Here is a 19,331-nt window from a genome sequence, read left to right as displayed (position 1 = left end):
GCAAAACTAAAGCCCAAGAGAAATTTCTCATTTCTATTCCTTCGCCCATGCACTGCTCTGTAGCCTACACAGCTGTTCTGCAATCCATTGGTAATGCATTTGAAGAAAGTAAGCAATGAAATACACTTGGTTCTTGTAATTTTTCAATGCAGTGTTCATCAAAACCAGAATGGGGAAGCAAATAGCTGAACAAAAAAAAAGAGAGAGTAAGCAGTAATTCTCACTATAAAATATGTTTACATTGGGAATGGCTTAAAGTTTGTTTTTAAAAGAGTGGGGTGAAGAAAAGCAGCTTTCTGCTGGAAACAAACCATCACATATATAAAACATTGAAGATGGCATGCAGAGAGAGAGTTTGTACCCCAGGAAGTGTCATCTTGGGAAAACCCCACCTGACAGAAGGAGTTTGTGGAGACAGAAGAATGCAGGGAACTACTGGGTGACTGACTGGCACATACATAATTTCAGTGTTTAAATAGTTTATTAAGCTAACAGATCTGCTTGAAAAGCAAAAAAATTGAAGAAAAAAAGAGTAAATGACATTATACTGGAACAACTGATAGATGGTCCAGTTACAAACAGCAGCTACTAGTCCTTTGATATAAACATATCAAAGCCCTATTCTGCTTGTGGTTCAAACTGGACTGCAAGTTCCATTTGGCACCATTTACTGGACTGCAGATTCCTGTTCCAAAAACACACCATCCCTGGTCACATCATGAACAATTTTAGTTGTATCCAGGCAAAGTAGGGGGCAATGAGAAGTATGAGAATTAAAGGGTGCCAAAACAAAGCAGAATGGCAGAGTGGTTTCTCAAAAGCTCCTTAAAAGACATAAGGGAAGTGTGTGTGTATGTGTGTGTGAGGGGGTGAAATCAACTATTTTTTCATTGTCTCCCTAACTTCAATTCAAGTTTCAAAAGTATATGAAGACACACACACACACACACACAAATAGCTCCCCTTTCTGGTGTGTAAGCCAGGCCCAAATAAAACCAACTCCTTTCTGAAAGCCAGAGCAGCCAATCTCCTCTTAACTAGTCTATTGTTGGCCACTATTTTCAACTGCCACCTTTTATTCACATCGGTTAGGACTTTTTAATTTAATTACTCCAGCCATTTCTCTTCTCAAACCATTTATCCATTAGCCCCCTCGTTTGTCAGGGCAAATAGACTGAAGGGCCTTTGCCCTCTCAGGCTGCCACAGACGATGGAGTAGGATCCATGATGTATCAAGATGCCTAAGCCCCATTTTAGCATTCATCTCACCTCTCTGCTGCCACCCTGCTGGCCACCCAGTACACCTCTACACCACCACTCTGCTGGCCACTCACCATGCTGCTGCCCCCTGTTGGTCACTTATCACATCTCTCTGCCACCGCCCTGTTGGCTCTCAGTCACCATATTCTGTCATCCACTTCTTGACTCTGACTTAGAAAGGCAAAGACACAGAATGAGCTCAAACTAGTTACCAGAATAAAGGGAAACAAGAAGACTTTTTATAAATACATTAGAAGCAAGAGGAAGACCAAGGAGAGGGTAGGCCCACTGGTCAGTGAGAAAGGACAAACAGTAACAGGAAACTTGGAAATGGAAGAGATGCTCAATGACTTCTTTGTTTCGGTCTTCACCAAGAAGTTTGAAGGAATGCCTAATATAGTGAATGCTAGTGGGAAGGGAGTAGTTTTAGAAGGTAAAATAAAAAAAGAACAAGTTAAAAATCACCTGGAAAAGTTAGATGCCTGCAAGTCACCAGGGCCTGATGAAATGCATCCTAGAATACTCAAGGAGCTGATAGAGGAGGTATCTGAGCCTCTAGCTATCAACTTTGGAAAATCATGGGAGACAGGAGAGATTCCAGAGGACTGGAAAAGGACAAATATAGTGCCATCTATAAAAAGGGAAATAAGAACAACCCAGGAAACTACAGACCAGTTAGTTTAACTTCTGTGCCAGGGAAGATAATGGAGCAGGTAATTAAGGAAATCATCTGTAAACTCTTGGAAAGTGGCAAGGTGATAGGGAACAGCCAGCATGGATTTGTAAAAAACAAATCATGTCAAACCAATCTGATAGCTTTCTTTAATAGGATAATGAGTCTTGTGGATAAGGGAGAAGCGGTGAATCTGACATACCTAGACTTTAGTAAGGCGTTTGATACGGTCTCACATGATATTCTTATCAATAAACTAGGTAAATACAACTTAGATGGGGCTACTATAAGGTGGGTGCATAACTGGCTGGATAACCATACTCAGAGAGTAGTTATTAATGGTTCACAGTCCTGCTGGAAAGGCATAACAAGTGGGGTTATGCAGGGGTCTGTTTTGGGACCGGCTCTCTTCAATATCTTCATCAACGATTTAGATATTGGTATAGAAAGTACGCTTATTAAGTTTGCAGATGATACCAAGCTGGGAGGGGTTGCGACTAATCTGCAGGATAGAGTCATAATTCAAAATGATCTGGACAAATTGGAGAAATGGTTTGAGGTAAATAGGATGAAGTTTAATAAAGAGAAATGCAAAGTGCTTCACTTGGAAAGGAACAATCAGTTTCATACATACAGAATGGGAAGCGACTGTCTGGGAAGGAGTACGGCAGAAAGAGATCTAGGGGTTATAGTGGACCACAAGTTGAATGAGTCAGCAGTGTGATGCCATTGCAAAGAAAGCAAGCATGATTCTGGGATGCATTAACAGGTGTGTTGTGAGCAAGACACGAGAAGTCATTCTTCCGCTCTATTCTGCACTGGTTAGGCCTCAATTGGAATATTGTGTTCAGTTCTGGGCACCGCATTTCAAGAAAGATGTGGAGAAATTGGAGAGGGTCCAGAGAAGAGCAACGAGAATGATTAAAGGTCTAGAGAACATGACCTATGAGGGAAGGCTGAAGGAATTAGGTTTGTTTAGTTTAGAAAAGAGAAGATTGAGGGGGGACTTAGTAGCAGTTTTCAGGTATCTAAAAGGGTGTCATAAGGAGGAGGGAGAAAACTTGTTCATCATGGCCTCTGGGGATAGAACAAGAAGCAATGGGCTTAAACTGAAGCTAGGGAGGTTTAGGTTGGACATTAGGGAAAAGTTCCTATCTGTCAGGATAGTCAAACACTGGAATAAATTGCCCAGGGAGGTTGTGGAATCTCCATCTGTGGAGATACTTAAGAGTAGGTTAGATAAATGTCTATCGGGGATGGTCTAGACAGTATTTGGTCCTGCCATGAGGGCAGGGGACTGGACTTGATGACCTCTCAATGTCCCTTCCAGTCCTACTATTCTATGATTCTATGACTTCTGCCCATCAGTCTCAAATAATTTCAGCTCCCAGTGATTTCAACACTTAGCAGGCAGGGTAGAATAAATGCAACTCCAACACAATTAACCTAAGAAGAGAGGCACCTAATGATGCCTATTTATTTCTGTTATTTGAACAGAGGGAGGGGGGCAGGGGGACTGGTCAAATCAATCCAGACAGGGGAAAGCCTCCTGACCAGAATAACCTTCCCTCACCCCCTACCCCTCATAGGGTTCTGAAAGTTGAGCCCCTGCATTAGCAAGATTCTAACTGTGAGCCCTTTCCTTTGGAGCAATGTAGCAGTCCTCTTTTTCTGTATTCCCACAAAATTACAAACACTAATAACCATATTTTTGCTATCCCTGCATTTAATAAAAACATAGCTGGGGTTGGGGCACAAATTAAGTTGATTACCATGAGCAAAATACCACTGAATTTCTAACACAATCTAAGCAAAGCAAGAGAAAACTATATTTCATAGATGCACCCAGGGTCTCTTGCCCCTTCCAAATAGCTGTATGGAATGCATTCCTTCAGATCCTGCTCACACATATAAAGTGCCCTGGACACTCAATTATAATTTTGTTTAAAAGTATAATTGAGATTACTTGCTATGTTAGGTCTTTCCAAGAGTTTCTGTGCCTTTGCTCCATTGGCTAGGAGAGGGGGATGTTAATGTGTATCCAATTTAGGGGATGATAGGTGAGCAGGGAAGGGCTAGATTGAAATGATAGTTTCCCATTTAGGTTCATCACAGTTTGTTTGAAAGCATAATCCATCTAGGCTAGCCTCCTACCCATTCAACCTAGATGATTGTAGCCAGGTGGCCGACCACTTAGCCATTGCTGAAAGGTAATAACAAAGAGCAAGCATTGGCCTTTCCCCGTGATATGATTCTCTTTGTTGGTGGTGACACTCATACCTGCTTGGTATTTTTTCCAGTCTCTGCCACAATTTGACCCTTGACGTTTTTCAGGCAGCTCTAATATTTATGTCTTGACAGCAGAGCACTTGAGCATAAGCTTGGTTATGTGTTTAAGTTTATTATGCTCTGGAGCCGGAGTTACTATGAAGCACTGATGCATTATTCCCTTCTTTGGTATCTAAAATGCATTCCGCTTTTATTTAAATTACAAATGAGCTATGATGAGAACTACAGTGAATTTCTCTAACGTTTTTACTCTTCAGACTTTAAAAAGACAAAATTTCTTGTTTGAAAGGGATCAACAGATGGTCCACAAAGGCCAGGTCTGAAGCAGTGGCTAGCCCTCAATCATCCAAAAGTTCAGGGGGATTGGTTCAAGCCCACCTAAACGTTTAATTAATTGAAACATTGTATAAATATTTAATGTTTAAAAAAACTAAGCAGACACTTCAGTATTCCAATCACCATGAGTTGGGTGCAATTTTCCATGTCTTCTGCAGGTTCAGGTTAGTGGAATAAATTTCGTGGGGATAAAAGCAATAGAATTCTAAAAAGGTTACACTAGAAACAGTCAGAATTTAATAGAGAAGGTTTCCCGTCCTAAAATTTGTGTAGCATTCTGTCAAATTCTATAGTTGAGATATCATCTCTACAGGATAACCAAAAACTTACAGACAAACTTACTTTCTGAAGGATTTTTCCATAAAGGCTTGATTACTGTTGTTAGAGCAGACAAAGCTGAAGAAACTACAGCTGGTTCACAATGCCATCATCTAAATAGGGTAAGCTAAAGAGTGTTCCACAATCTTCACTGGTTCCCTGCTTGCTACTGGATCAGTTTCACTGCATTAATATTCATTTATGAAACCTTTTATAGAATAGGACACGCTATCCAAGACAGATTCTCTTTCCAGGAATCACCATAACAGCTGCAACCGCCTGGCACACTGGCTTAGATTCTCAGATGGCATAAGTCATGATATCTCCGCTATAATAGGAAAAATCTTCAGTTAGTGTATTTAAAATCATTCGTTTTTAGACTTGAGGGAAATGGTGATGCAGCCTTCTCAACAACAGGGCAAAGGCTCTCTCGTAAACCCTCCCAAAGGAGACCATTTTCTTCAGCTCATGATGAAAGTTTAGTAACTGGGATTTAAAAACCACAAACCCTTCAAATACTATTCTAAACAAAACATGGATGCCTGACTATCTTCAATGTTTTTGTTTTAAATCATCCTTTGTACTTCAACATAACTGCAATAGCTGCTTTAGAAAAGCAAAATGCAGGACAAGTATTCATTAGATTTGATCTTTTTAAAGGGTTTTGTTTAATCCAGAATTGGACAAGTGAGGAATGTGGATTTTCTAATCAGGCCCACTACAGGAGAGGGCACAGACTGCATCTGCCTTGGGGTTGATGATTCAAAAGGACCAGGGATTCCCAGATGTCACCAGTGCAGCAACAGTGATTACCTGAGCCTCAAGCCCTTTAAATTACTGTCTGAGCACCGTGCACCAGGCAGCGCTGAGGGCTGGGAGTCAGGAACGCCACAATCTGGGCAGCGCTGTGGGTTTGCTGCCCCTCATGCACCCCTTATATTTGAGGCCCCACCCCTTCTGACAGCACAGAACTGCCCCCTTTTGCCCAGGGACCTGGCAAGGCTTTCGGCTCCCCTGATGCCGATGGTACTGTTGAGTCAATGCTGGCTGTAAAAATTAGCATACCCAAGATTTCGTAAATTTGGACTATTCAGCCATTAACATCAGTAAGGTTTAATGCCATTTACAAGTTGCAAACCTTATCAAAAGTTGTATGAATTGCAAAATTGCTCTGCTGCCATATCAGATATACACACTGTTGAATATTCTTGTTCTCATGTTTTAGGAACTATAGAAGGTGCACAATGTGATCACCTCCTACACTCAAGCCAGCTATTCTATTAAGAAAGAAAGAAAGAAAGAAAGAAAGAAAGAAAGAAAGAAAGAAAGAAAGAAAGAAAGAAAGAAAGAAAGAAAGATTTTAAGCCTTGCTTTTCTTTTCACTTAGTTTCACAAGCCTTTTAAAGAGATCATGTATTTGACAACTTCCCTAGACTAGCTGTACAATTTTAACATTAGTGTTTGGGATAATATGAGATTAAATATTATGGTGTGTGCATTCTTAACAGTTTAATCAGTTTATTATTCAGCCATTTAATAAAGACTTTGCGTCCCAATACTGAGAAAAAAAAAACCACTGGCCACCCTCCTCCTCCTTGTGCCAAGAACAGGGGTACTGTTGGTTCATCTACATACGTTACTACAGTTGAACACTTCTGTAAGTACAGTTGAACACTTCTGCAATATTTCTATGCAAATACATGATTTGCAGCCTTTGTAAACAGCTACCATACATTATTTTTAATGAACATGTTTTATTCCTCCATAATATGCCAATATTTCTGTAATGATCTTTGTGCATGTGCATGAGTGTTTATGTATACAGATCGTGCTTTTCAAAAATATAGAATTTGTATTGCTGAGTTAATAACTGAGGAAGTTAAAAAAAAAAGAAAAAAACTACCTGGGAACTTTTCTAGTCAATTAATATTTGATGTTTTTCCTTATTCTTTATATTGTAATTTTTATTTTTACATTAGATCGGTTCCACAAAACCAGGAAGGCCCTATAGGATCCACAGATAGCCCTCAGTACATGTACCAAGCTTTACACATCACTTCTTAAAAGAAACCTGAGAACATTTTGATTAAATTGATCTCAACACAAAAGAATACCTACCTGATATAGATCACAAGTGTGTGAATAAAAGAAGAATGAGGAAAAAATAAATCAATGATGGTGATTCACCTGATGCTGATGAAAGGCTTTCTCCCAGAGACAAGTTTTGAAAGAAATCCTTTACATCTATGGTGGATGAACTTGAAACCAATTTGAAGAAAAGAGCAATCGTATACAAAAATGTTACACAACATTTTTCATTTTTGGTTGAATTAGATGCCTCAGAAAAACAGTTGTGTGAAGATATAACTCTTCTGATGAAAGACTATCCTAATGGCATGGATGTTAATCTCATTAGTGAAATAAAACACTTTATGCTTATATCAAGCACAATTATTCTCATAAAAAAACATTTATGCCACATTTAAATCGTCATCCGAGCTAAGATTCAATTGGCTTTCCCTAATGTAGAATCAATATTGCAGCCCTTTTTGAGTCTGTTAGTAACAAACTCCTCAGGAGAAAGGTCATTTACAAGGCTCAAAAAGATCAAGAATGAACTGCAGGCAACAATGCTACAAGAAAAGCTGTCTGCAATAAGCCTTATGTGCATAGAAAATTATACCTTCATACCTTATCATTGGATGATGTCATCAGTGACTTTGCTCTCAAAAAACTACAAAAAGAAAGTGTTTTAAATGTTTATGTCATGCACAGAACACACACAGTGCATGTTGTATTGCCTCTTCCATTTAGTAAATGCTAAACTGTGTAACTGCTTTTGTGTTGGTGTTTTCATATATGCAAAGTAAGAAATCATAAAGTATTTTCATGTAAAGGTACTTGATATGCAAATAAGCTTATTGTAAGATATGTTTTAGCTAGATTATTTGTTTTTAGCTGCATCCTTACCTATGTACTGGTATATATGAAAATATAAACCTTGATTATTTCTATTTTCATTGTCCTTTCTGTTAGAACAATACACATTTTGGTAATTCTATGGGACCTCAAACTTGACATAGCTTAGGGCAGGGGTGAGGAACCTCAGGCCAGGGGGCTGGGTGTGTCCCCAAGCTTGCCTGGATCCGGCCCCCGAGGTTCAGGGCTGCCTTCCTAGCATTGGGGAGCCCATGCCGATTTAGGGACTGCAGCACACAAAATGTACTAGCCTGGGCCCCACGAGGCTCTGGTGGGGAGTATCTTTCTCCTTCTCAGTCAGGAGCCCCATTGATGAGGGTTTGGGGGATTGTTGGGGTTTTTTTGTTTGGTTTGATTTTTTTTTTTTTTGCCTTCTTACTTGTGTGCAGCCCCCTGACTGATTTTTCTGTGGGTCAGCAGCCTCCAACCCAAAAAAAGTTCCCCACCCCTCGAAAGAGCCTCAGCATGTCTTAATATGGCCATAATTCAACTGCATTTTAGGCCATGTTTTTGCCTAGAGTCTGGTATGCAAATGAAGTCCAAAACGAGATACAGAATGTATATGGGAATGTGTATCCCTAGATGGAACTGTTTTGCAGAATTGCCACTTATGCACCAGACAGCACAAGGTCTTCCTGACCTTGAATGCATTAGTGGTCAATCTTTCCATAAGGACTGAATGTAGGATGGTTTGGACTCAATATATTGAAGAAAAACATTCTCAGGCATGGAAAGACCCTCTTTTTTTACTTGTAATGCCTACTATCAAATTATATGACTGAGATTCGCTTAAAATAGTTTTGATTAGGCCTTGGTTCAAGAATGTAAGTTTAAGATTTGAGTATTGATGCACTGCTCTATACCATAGACTTGAAACTGAAAAAAAAAAGATATTCGCAAATGAGTGTACACAATTCAGTTTATAATAGATATTTGTTTCTATTTTTAAGTAGATGAGTTTCTTTCTACATGTGATTGTGAGTCTGGTGGGGACAGGGCCAGTGCAGTAGTTTGAGTATAGCAAACAAAAAAATAATCTGCTTTTAAAATTATGGTGGTGACTGAATAAGTATTTAATCATGATGAAAAAAGATCTGGTATGAAATCTCTGTGAGCTTCCAGTTAGAATATGTACTGCATAGTGGTAACATCCATTGGAATAAAAGAATAGCAAGTGCTTTCCACATACAAATTTCTGTGAAGTACAGATGAAAAGTAAAACACTGCCATCTGCTGACTAAACTGGAAAATAGCAACAAACAAGTAAGGCTCTTGCAGTAAGATCCTGGTTCCCTGGCAATGGATGGGAGTTTTGCCATTGACTTCTGGAGTCAGGATTTCACACTCTTACCTTATAGATGAAGCAACTTGAACAAAAGTCTCTTTATAATTTTTCAAAACTATACACATCTCTTTGCGGTGGACACTAGTTGACAGAGTTAAAAAATAGATTGCAGACAAAGATGGTTTGTTGGCAACAAATTCTTAATTATTTTCACATGGAGACATGTTGCCTTTAATTTAAAAACATGTAAGAAAACAAAAGTTGAAAGCATGCTAAAAGTGGTTACTACCCTTTAGCTGTAACAATTCCATAAAGCACAGGGCCACACTTCATTAATCATATAGTGCAAAAAAGTGATCTTGGGGCAATCGGTTGTTCCTCTGCTCCTGATCTTGCCATTTCCAGCAACATAAGAGATAAGGCATCAATATCCTGTATTGTTGATTCCTAGACATACATTGAAGTGATGGAGAAAGGAGAGAGCCTAGATGTACTGCCTGTATTTATATACGCTCTTGTTTTAAACAGGGAGAATAAAATGTAGAGGAGAGGAGGGATGTCAGATAATCTGTGTAACACCAAGGCAGTCTCTGTGGCAACAGGATCTTTTAAATAGAATGGATTATTATTTATATTATAACAGTAGATAGAACGGAACCTGAATCAGATACTTATTGGCTGTGTCTAGACTGGACAATTTTTCCGGAAAATCAGCCACTTTTCTGGAAACACTTGACAGCTGTCTACACTGGCCGCTTGAATTTCTGCAAAAGCACTGACTTCCTACTGTTTGAAATCAGTGCTTTTTGCGGAAATACTATGCTGCTCCCATTCGGGCAAAAGTCCTTTGGGCAAAAGGGCCAGTGTAGACAGCTGAGATTTGTTTTGTGCAAAAACGCAACTAGATTGGCCATGGACGCTTTTCCGCAAAAAGTGCTTTTGCGGAAAAGCGTCCATGCCAATCTAGACGCTCTTTTCCGAAAATGCTTTTAACTGTTATGTCGACAAAGCAGCTTGCTTTGTTGACAGAACTGGATGTAGTCTAGATGCTCTTTGTCAGCAGAAGCTTTGTCGACAGTATCTGTTGACAAAACTTCTGTCAACAAAAGCCTGCAGTCTAGACGTACCCTTGCAGTATACTGCAAAAGAGAAACAAACTCCACCTATTCCACTAAAATTTGCATTATGTTTTCTTTGAAAATGTGAATGAAAACTTGACTTATTTGCTCCACCATGATATGGTGCCTGACAGTGAAATTGAAGCTTGAGACTACTAGAAGATTGTATTAATAAATACACTGAAGTAATTAATAAGAACACAGCGAAGGCATAGTCTTTACAGGTTTGCTTCTGGAGAACAGAATCCTGGAATAAGAGTGGATGAATATACAAAATCTATTTTAGTTTCCATGAGTTAAGGATCTTTTGCTTGCCTGTGAGTATTTGACTAAATAATTTAAAAAAAAAAAAAAACCTCACAAGCTAAAAAGCTACAAATGTGGGTTTTTTTAATTCTCTAAATGACCTTGGATCCTTTTGTAATTCTGAATTCACACAGAAACATTTTCTTATTAGTGAAAGATTGCTCTGATCCTAGTGTAATAACACTGTTCAAATAGCAGCATTATGAGTAGTAGCTGAATTTCTGTTAACTTGAAGTGTGAGTATTCATTTCTGCATGTAGCTAAATTTAGGCTCCCCCAGGAAAGAGTGGGATTTTTAAGGTAGTAAGAGGCAAAGTCTTTGTGAGATGGATTGGGTCTATTAGCTGACTAGAATGCCTACATGAAAAAGAGTATTTGGGGAAAAGCAGCATAAACAATAGTGGTCCAATTTTTAAGCCATTCATTGACAAATATATCTGGTATACAGAACAAGTCCAAAAAGGAACTGAAAGTGTGTATCAGAGAAGGGAATTCTGCATGTAGTAATAGGATCTTAGTGTTGCAGTTTGGCATTGTAATTTCAGAGACCACGTGTTCACTACATGGAAGAGCAACAATCTTGCAGTCAATCTTCTGGGGATTGATTCAGTGGATCTAGTGAAGACCTGCTAAATCAAACTTAGAGGGCAAGGAGTAAAGGAAGCTGATGGAAGTGTTTACTCCCATCAACCACCCACTGTGTGGACAGCACAGAAACTTGATTTAAGATACGTGATTAACATAGCTGGAGTTACATATCTTATTTTGATATTCCACTGCAGTGTAGATCATGCCAGAGTGTCTGCAGGTGACTTGAAAAAAGAATGAGAAATGGGTTTAAGAGATTCTAATTCAACTGAATTTGTGAGGCCACAAAAGTTTGGAGTTTGTAACCAGCTACCACCTAGGGCTGTTAGTTCAAGTATGTACTAACTGCCAACTACTCCAGACACTCAGTCCTTATGATGTCATTATTTCCAAAAAGGAAGAGGAGGTGTTTATTAGCAGAAGCTGAAATTCAGTGAACTTTAAATGTGAGTACTCATTTCTGTATATATTGATATTTAGGAAAGGATAGGAATTTTTAAGGTATAAAGAGGGAAGTCTGTGTGAGATGTTAGATCAGAAAAATCGAAGTCTTCACCCTTGTGAACCACAGAGTCTGAGAATAGTCTTGAAGGGGAAACCACTGGCGAGTGGGGGCATTTACCCTCAATGGGCTAATATCTGAGGAGCCATCATATTATATACACATCACAGCAGGATCTGCAGATATTTTCACATAACCCTGGAGGTTTGGATTACTTGTGTAACAAGGTTATTTAAATTTAACTCACCTCTCCCCAATCTGAGAAATTTGGCTTATGGCCAATTTTCTTCTCAAATGTATGCAAGACAAAATCTTGCTCTATTTACATGCTGCACAATACCCCTAAAATAATGGAATTGCACAAGGATCAAAGTAGGGCAGAAGCTAGCTCTCAATGTGTTTGTGAAATCAGCCATTCCTGAGAACCCATTGATAAATCTTGACTTTTATTGAGTTTGGAAAGTTCATGTATTTTTCTCTTGTCTTTGTTCTCTGCTTGAATTATTTTATGGCAAGACTGTATAGAAAGCTTTGCTGTACAGTATTTTAGTTTATGGGGTTTCTGTGGGAATGGTTTATGTGATGCTTTTGTTCTGTTCACTCTTCTCTTTATGCTATATTTTATTAAAATTTTACCACTAAACTACTCCAAGTTTTGGCTGCAACCAGCAACTTCTCCCAGGTGAAGTCAGCAGCAACAAAGGCTGGGCTCATTATCTCTGGGTTCCTCTCTACACAATAGAAAACAGAACCAGTTCTAGCCCCCACCAAGTAATTTGGGAAAATTAAACACTACCCAGGGCATGAGTCAGTATTTCCCCACATACAAGCCCCAAGTCTGGATACAGCAAAGAACACTTTTAACAAACAGGGGAAGGAAACTCAGTGTTAATTTGGGAAAACACCACAAGCATGATTTGAAAGCATATGATCATGAGCCCACCCACATCAAAATATATTGGACAGCGTCTTTTGCCCCAGTTTCTTATCTTATAGTATGGAAGTCCAACAAAACAAGTGTTCCTTTAAGACATCATCCCCATCTCCGTCCACTGCACCACACTTTTAGTTGATATCCTTGGTAAGTGAAGACCCCTGAGTTCAGAAGGGAGTTCACATGAGTTCACTTCCCATGCTGTGAAGGAATCGTTGAGCAACATGTCCTCTGCTACCATTGTCACACTCTGAGGTTCTATCATTTAATCAGCTATCAACAGGGAGTGGGCAACTTCACTGCTAGTGCAGACAAGACAATCTATTTCATTTAAACATCTCAAAGGGGTAGTCATATTAGTCTGTATCTGCAAAAAAACAAGGAGTCCTGTGGTACCTTAGGATGCATCTACACAGCAGCATTATTTAGGGGAAACACCACATAGGAATCTCTCTAGAGCCTGTGCTTTGGCATTCCTACTCCCTGCTTAGCAAGCACAGTTCAGTTTAGGGTAACCCCTTCTGTCAGGACAGGCTAAGTACAGTTTTGCTGACATTTAGTCATACAATTAGGGTAACATATCATTATCTCTGCACTCTGTACCAAGTGATTTGTAATCCAACACTAGATAAAATCATTTGGTAAAGCAGCTCCATCATGCTGTACACCCACACAGAATAGGTGTATATATGCAAATATTGCTTGTTCCAGAAGTCTTCCCCTCAACATTAGCGGCAGGAGAGAGCTCACTCATACTCTGCTTACATACAGAAGGACATTTTAAAATTAAAATTACCAAAAAATAAGTTCTTGTGCTCTCCCATATCCAGAATCAGAAAGTTTTAAATTCTGCAGAAGTAGTGTTTTTTTATGGTTGCCCAGTATGTGCGTCTAGAAGACCCTGCAGAGTATAGGTCTTGTGAGCCACAAACAACATCAAAAAGAGCTGTTCTGCTCATAGAGATGAATAGGCAGTGGGATAATCCTGCAGGTTCGCATGGAGGTTGGGACTTCTCATCTCCAAATATTGAAGAAACTCCCTCTTCCTCAGAACACCCCTATAATCATCCAACCTCATGGTCCCCTGTGTCTCTCATCAAGAAAGGAAGCCTAATTACTGCAGCAGTACATACCCATCCCCTGCCATTTCTTCACCTCAATATTTATATTGCTATCTGCCTACATATTAAAAAATAAAAGTAAGTATTAACCTCTCCTTTGAACCTCAGCCAGTCAGAGAAATAGCTGGATTAATTTATAGAGCTGGCCAGGTAGGTGAGTGTATGTGCAGCATATAAAGATGGAGGGAAATCTAAATAAAGAACTGAGTTTTGCATTCAGTTCTGAAAACTGTGATGAATGTGGTCATCTTCTTTTATGGCAGAGGTGGGCAAATACCAGCCCACAGGCTGGATCCAGTTCCTTAGGATTAGCCCCGGGCAGGCTGCCACTACGCTATTTATCTGCACCTCCACAGGTATGGGTGATTGCAGCTCTCATTGGCCAATAGGAGCTGCAGGAAGCGGTGTAAATATAACAGCAGTGGCAAACCGCTGCTGTTTTATTGCTCACCTGTTTTATGGGGATGAGGATACCACATTTGATCTAGCTGCAATGATAGTTTTGTCCTCCAGAGAGGGAGACTTGAGGATAGTTGGCAGCACAGGGTGATAGAACAGGGTGATTCTCATGCATCTAGGACCAAGCCAATAGAAGGCTTTGGACATCAGGACAAAGACCTTTAACTGACCTTTGACTTCACTGCAGAGCCTGTATAGATCATTCCACTAAAAAGTAGTCCTGGCTATGCCACTTATTCCCTCTTTAGGTGTGGGAAAGTTATTTAACATCCCTAAAATGGGATCTGTGTTCACAGGGAAGGATGGTCTAGTTGCATCTGTTATGGTGATGAACACTACAGTACTAGAAGGCGCTAAAAAGAGTCTTTAAAGAAAATAACATCCTACCCACAAAGCAATAATTTCAGACTAAGAAAATTTTTAAACTGTGGTCTTCCATTTAGATATGGCAAAGAAAGGACAGTTTGTATTTAAGCACTGGTGGCAGGGCCAGATTAAGAAAAGGATTTTAGGGGCTGCAGCCTAAAGTGGGCCCTGAAAAAAGATCTCCAGGCTGCCAAAAGTGAAGATCATTCCCAAACACCTCATCCCCACCCCACAGCCTACACTCCAAATCAGAACCCTCACTCTTTCCCACATCCAACCCCTTGCCTCAGCCCACACTCTGAACCCCTCATTTTGGCCCAACAACAAAGCCTTGGGGGCTCCACAAAATCTAATAGCCCCAGTCCCCAAGAAGAGTTAATCCAGCCCTGAATGGTGGCAATATTTGGCATGTACAGGCAGTCCCCGGGTTAAGTACAAGATAGAGACTGTAGGTTTGTTCTTAAGTTGAATCTGTATGTAAGTCGGAACTGGCGTCAGCCGCTGCTGAAACTGATCCGTTTCAACCGCGGCTGAATCTGGACGCCAGTTCTGACTTACATACAGATTCAACTTAAGAAACCCAGGCGTCCCCAAGTCAGCTGCTGATGAAACTGACCAGCGGCTGATTCCAGGAAGCCTGGGGCAGAATAACTCTGCCTCGGGCTTCCTGTAGTCAGCCGCTGGTCAGTTTCAGCAGCGGCTGACTTGGGGACGCCTGGGGCAGAGCAGCTGGGGTGCTGCTGGGTTGCTCAGGTAGTGCAGCTCCTCGGCGCTACTGGAGCAACCCAGCAGCACCCCAGCTGCTCTGCCCCAGGCTTCCTGATTCAGCCGCTGCTGAAACTGACCAGCAGCGGCTGAATCAGGACGCCTGGGGCAGAGCAGCTGGGGTGCTGCCGGGTTGGTCCGGAGCAGCGCTGCAGGACCAACCCAGCAGCCCCCAGCTGCTCTACCCCAGGGGTAAGCAAGAAAAGCCTGGTCTGCTGGGGGGGGGGGGCACTAGCTGCACCCCCACTCCCACCAGCAGACCAGGGAGACGGGGGTGGCGGGACCGCCCAAGTCCTCCACGACTTTGCTCCGTCTCCCTGGTCTCCTGACCTGGGAGACGCGGAGCAAAGCCGCAGAGCACGCGGGCAGCGGGACAGTCCAGGCGTGCCGCAGCTATCCCACTGCTGGCGTGCTCCGAGGCTTTGCTCCCCATCTCCCTGGTCTGCTGGTCAGACCAGGGAGACGGAGAGCAAAGCTGCGGAGCACGCCCACAGCGGGACAGCCCAGGCGCGCTGCAGCTGTCCCGCTGCGGGCGTGCTCCGAGGCTTTGCTCCCTGTCTCCCTGCAGACCAGGGAGATGGGGAGCAGCTTTTCTCGCCCCGGAGGACGGGGGCGGCGGACTGCGGCGCATCTGGGTGTCCCGCCGCTCCCGTCCTCTGGGGCGAGAAAAGCCCCATTCGTAACTGTGGATCCGACATAAGTCGGATCCGCGTAACTCGGGGACTGCCTGTACATATTTGGATGGAGAGGTGTTGAATGTACCTAGTTCAAATGTGACCAAAATACTTGTCAATATTACATTTTCTAGCTTTAACCAGTTAATCCTCCCAGCAAACGTAGCCAAAATTAGTTACTGAAGATTAAAAAAAGCCTGAATATTTTTAAGGGAGACATTAAAAACAAGGCTTTTTAACTAGTCACTTTGAAGTACTCTAATTTGTAGCCTCGATCAAACTAGGGTGTTTGTGACAAGGGTTTCTTTGTTCAATTTCAGTGTGAGAACCAGGATCTCTCAGTAATTTTAGTTTTGTTCTAGGGGATCACTTTAAAAGTGATTCAAAAGTATGAGAAGTATCAGCACCCAGGCTGTTACACACTAGCTGAAAGAAAAGCTTTCCTTTCACTGCTCTGAAACCTGTTGTCCAGTTACCATTTTGATTTGTGCCAAGTATTTAGCTTGCCAAAGGTTTGCTTTTGAGAAACACTTAAGAAAGCCAGTTTTCCTCTGACTCAAATTGCATTTGTCTTTCCTATAAAAAAAAAGTATTTATCCAAGCTTCACCTGTTACAGTACATAGTGTCTATTTGCCAGAGCCAGGCAAGAGGAGAAAAAAGATACTGTGCTTAAATCAATAAAGGCACCAGTATGCAACTGGATAGAGAGATGGTAAGAAACAGAGCTTTGAAGCCAGCAGGTATGATACAAGCATGATTTATTAAAAAATTAAAAACTTGTTTTTGTTTTCCTTTGTCCAGGAATGAAGATACAATCCCCAGATCTTTGACATCTTCTGGGAAGCGTCACCTACTAAGGTAGCCTCACCGGTGTGCAACCTTTGAAGAGTCAAGATTTTGAGTCACGAGCTATTTGATCTTGCCCACATAATTATAAACACAGTCTCTACCTAAACTACTTTCTGGTTTCTTTAGTGCCTTTAAAGCCAGCTGAAGCACTACATATGGTGTAAAAATAAAGCATATACACAAGAACCTCTAGGAATGCCCAAAAGCAGGAAGAAGAGTGAACTGGAGCCTGTTTCCTGCCAACCAAAGGCCCCTGAGCTGCAAGAGAACAAAGGATTGTTGTTTTTTAGACAAAAAAATTCCTTCAAGGGTGGGCCGCCATAAAAATTAACTGTCAGAAGAAATGTAAATGTGGAGTGTCCATCAAGGATTGCATAACCATTCAACAAGCTAACTGGACACTGAAGGTTTTGAAAGCTTCATTGCAGAAGGACTATGGGCAACAGAGAATTATTGTTTCAAAGTAATCCCAGCAGAGCCACTGCTAAGATGAGTGGTGCCAGATATAGACATTCTGCCACGAGGTAAATTTGGGACAATTTCTTGAAGATGCTTCTTGGGTTGTGTGACTAGTTATAGTTCCATAGAGAAAGAGCCGTTTATACCAGCCAAAGACCTGCCCCTCTATCTCCAACAGACTTTATCCCTATACTGGATATTAAATTATTCCTGACATGACTTCTCTATAGCACTCAAAATAATTCTGAAGAAGACATTTTCTTTCATTTTTTGAACAGATCAAATTGCAGATTTTTTTAAAAGATTCCTTGTGGGAATATATACCTGAGTCCCCTGAAAACCCATACTTTACTTTGCCTAGTCTCAGGGCTTAAATTGTCAGAGATTATTTCCTGATGCCACAAGGCTTCCACCAGTTTAGGTTCTGGGCTTCAGCTCTGAGGTGTGTGTGTGTCATGGGGGGGGGGGGGTCTGAGGGTTTTAGCTCCACAGGAGAAGAGGGGCTCTGGGTTTCAGCCTCATGGGGCACACTGGGGATCAGAATTTGTGGATTTCAAATGTACGGGAGGCACCAAATGTCCCATCTTTGAAAATATTTACCAGAGTTCTGCTCCAGATGACTTAGGCTGAATTTAAACCCTGTCTAGTCCCCTCTTCTCTGAGGGTACATCTACATTAACCCCCTAGTTCGAACTAGGGAGGCTAATGAAGGTGACTGAAATTGCAAATGAAGCGTGGGATTTAAATATCCCGTGCTTCATTAGCATGTTCCCGGGTTGTTGCCATTTTGGAAACTGACTAGCCCGGAATAACTGCCCACATCTACGTGCGGCAGAGAAGTGCAATTCTGAGATAAACCCCTTAGTTCAAATTAACAGTTAAACTTCATGCCATTTTACCTTTCCATTTCAGAAGCTCCACACATCCGGGGCACACACATTTACAAACTTGGGAGTTTTTAACCTTGAAGCACTTAAGTTCATATGTCTCAAATGCAACAGAGGTCTTTGAACTGCTCTCATATTACATGTAAATGGAGAGTAATGCATGCAATAGTCACTCCCAATGGAAGTTACGTGCCTAAATACCTTTGAAGATCTAGGACTGTCATTTAACATAAAATGAACTCATACGTTTAGCACAGAAAGAACATGTAATAAGAAGTTCTTGTAAACACTCATTAACTGCAGCCATATACCTTAGGCAACATCATACTCATACAATGACATACTTAAGTTAAATTGCTACCACATTGTGGTACTAGTTATACACTGTGGCTACGTCTAGACTACATCTCTTTTTCATAAAAGAGATGTAAATTAGACTTATCGCAATTGCTAATGAAGCGGGGATTTAAATCTCCCCCGCTTCACTAGCATAAAAATGGCTGCCGCTTTTTTTCCGCACGGAGTTTTGTCGGAAAAAAGCGCCAGTCTAGACGCTGATCTTGCGGAAAATAAAGCCTTTTCCAAAAGATCCCTTATCCCTCTATGAAATACACTATAACTGTAATGACTCCAGTAGAATTAAGTTCTGTTGAAACCAGAAAAATAGAATTTATCGTTTTAAACATGATGCTTATAGTAGTTAATCATAAAACAAGGTTTCTGAAACTTTTCTGGTAGGCAGAAAGCCAAGGCAAAGTACCAATAGTGGGATAAAAGCTAAGTAAATTAGTAATACTAAAGCCATATATTGTGCTGACTGCACAGTATTATTTTATAAAGGCATGAAGTTAATTTGGATATAAACAGAATATCAACTTCAAATAAAAGCATGAACCATCACCCACTGAATTTGGCAAAGACCTTTGCCCTCAGTGATAAGCCCTATATCTTGATATCAAGAAATCAGATATTCTGTTTAGTCATATAAGTGTCAGAAATTTAGGAACTGCAGTTAGTACAAAGAAGTACTTCATCCTGATAAGTGATTTGTTTATTATGTGCTTATATATTTAAAAACTGGTTAATGTTTTTCAAATAAAAAGTCTGTCAAAATATCAACTTTTTAAAAAAAATTAAATTTGGTCAAAACTTTTAAATATTA

The 19,331-nt window shown here is 40.7% G+C and overlaps 1 long non-coding RNA gene across 1 annotated transcript in view; it reads left to right on the top strand.

The window, feature by feature from the left end:
• Positions 1–19,331, top strand: part of LOC142829672 (uncharacterized) — a 30,871-nt gene extending 11,540 nt beyond the window's left edge. Inside the window, exon 2 of the long non-coding RNA XR_016349396.1 lies at positions 16,776–19,331. This is a non-coding gene — a long non-coding RNA (uncharacterized LOC142829672). The remainder of the gene's footprint in view (positions 1–16,775) is intronic.

The sequence above is a fragment of the Pelodiscus sinensis genome, chromosome 4 (genome assembly GCF_052426305.1).
Source record: "Pelodiscus sinensis isolate ZL-2025 chromosome 4, ASM5242630v1, whole genome shotgun sequence".
NCBI classification, from domain to species: Eukaryota; Metazoa; Chordata; order Testudines; family Trionychidae; genus Pelodiscus; species Pelodiscus sinensis.
Note: the sequence above shows the minus strand (reverse complement) of the source record. Positions and strands in the feature narration are given on the sequence as shown.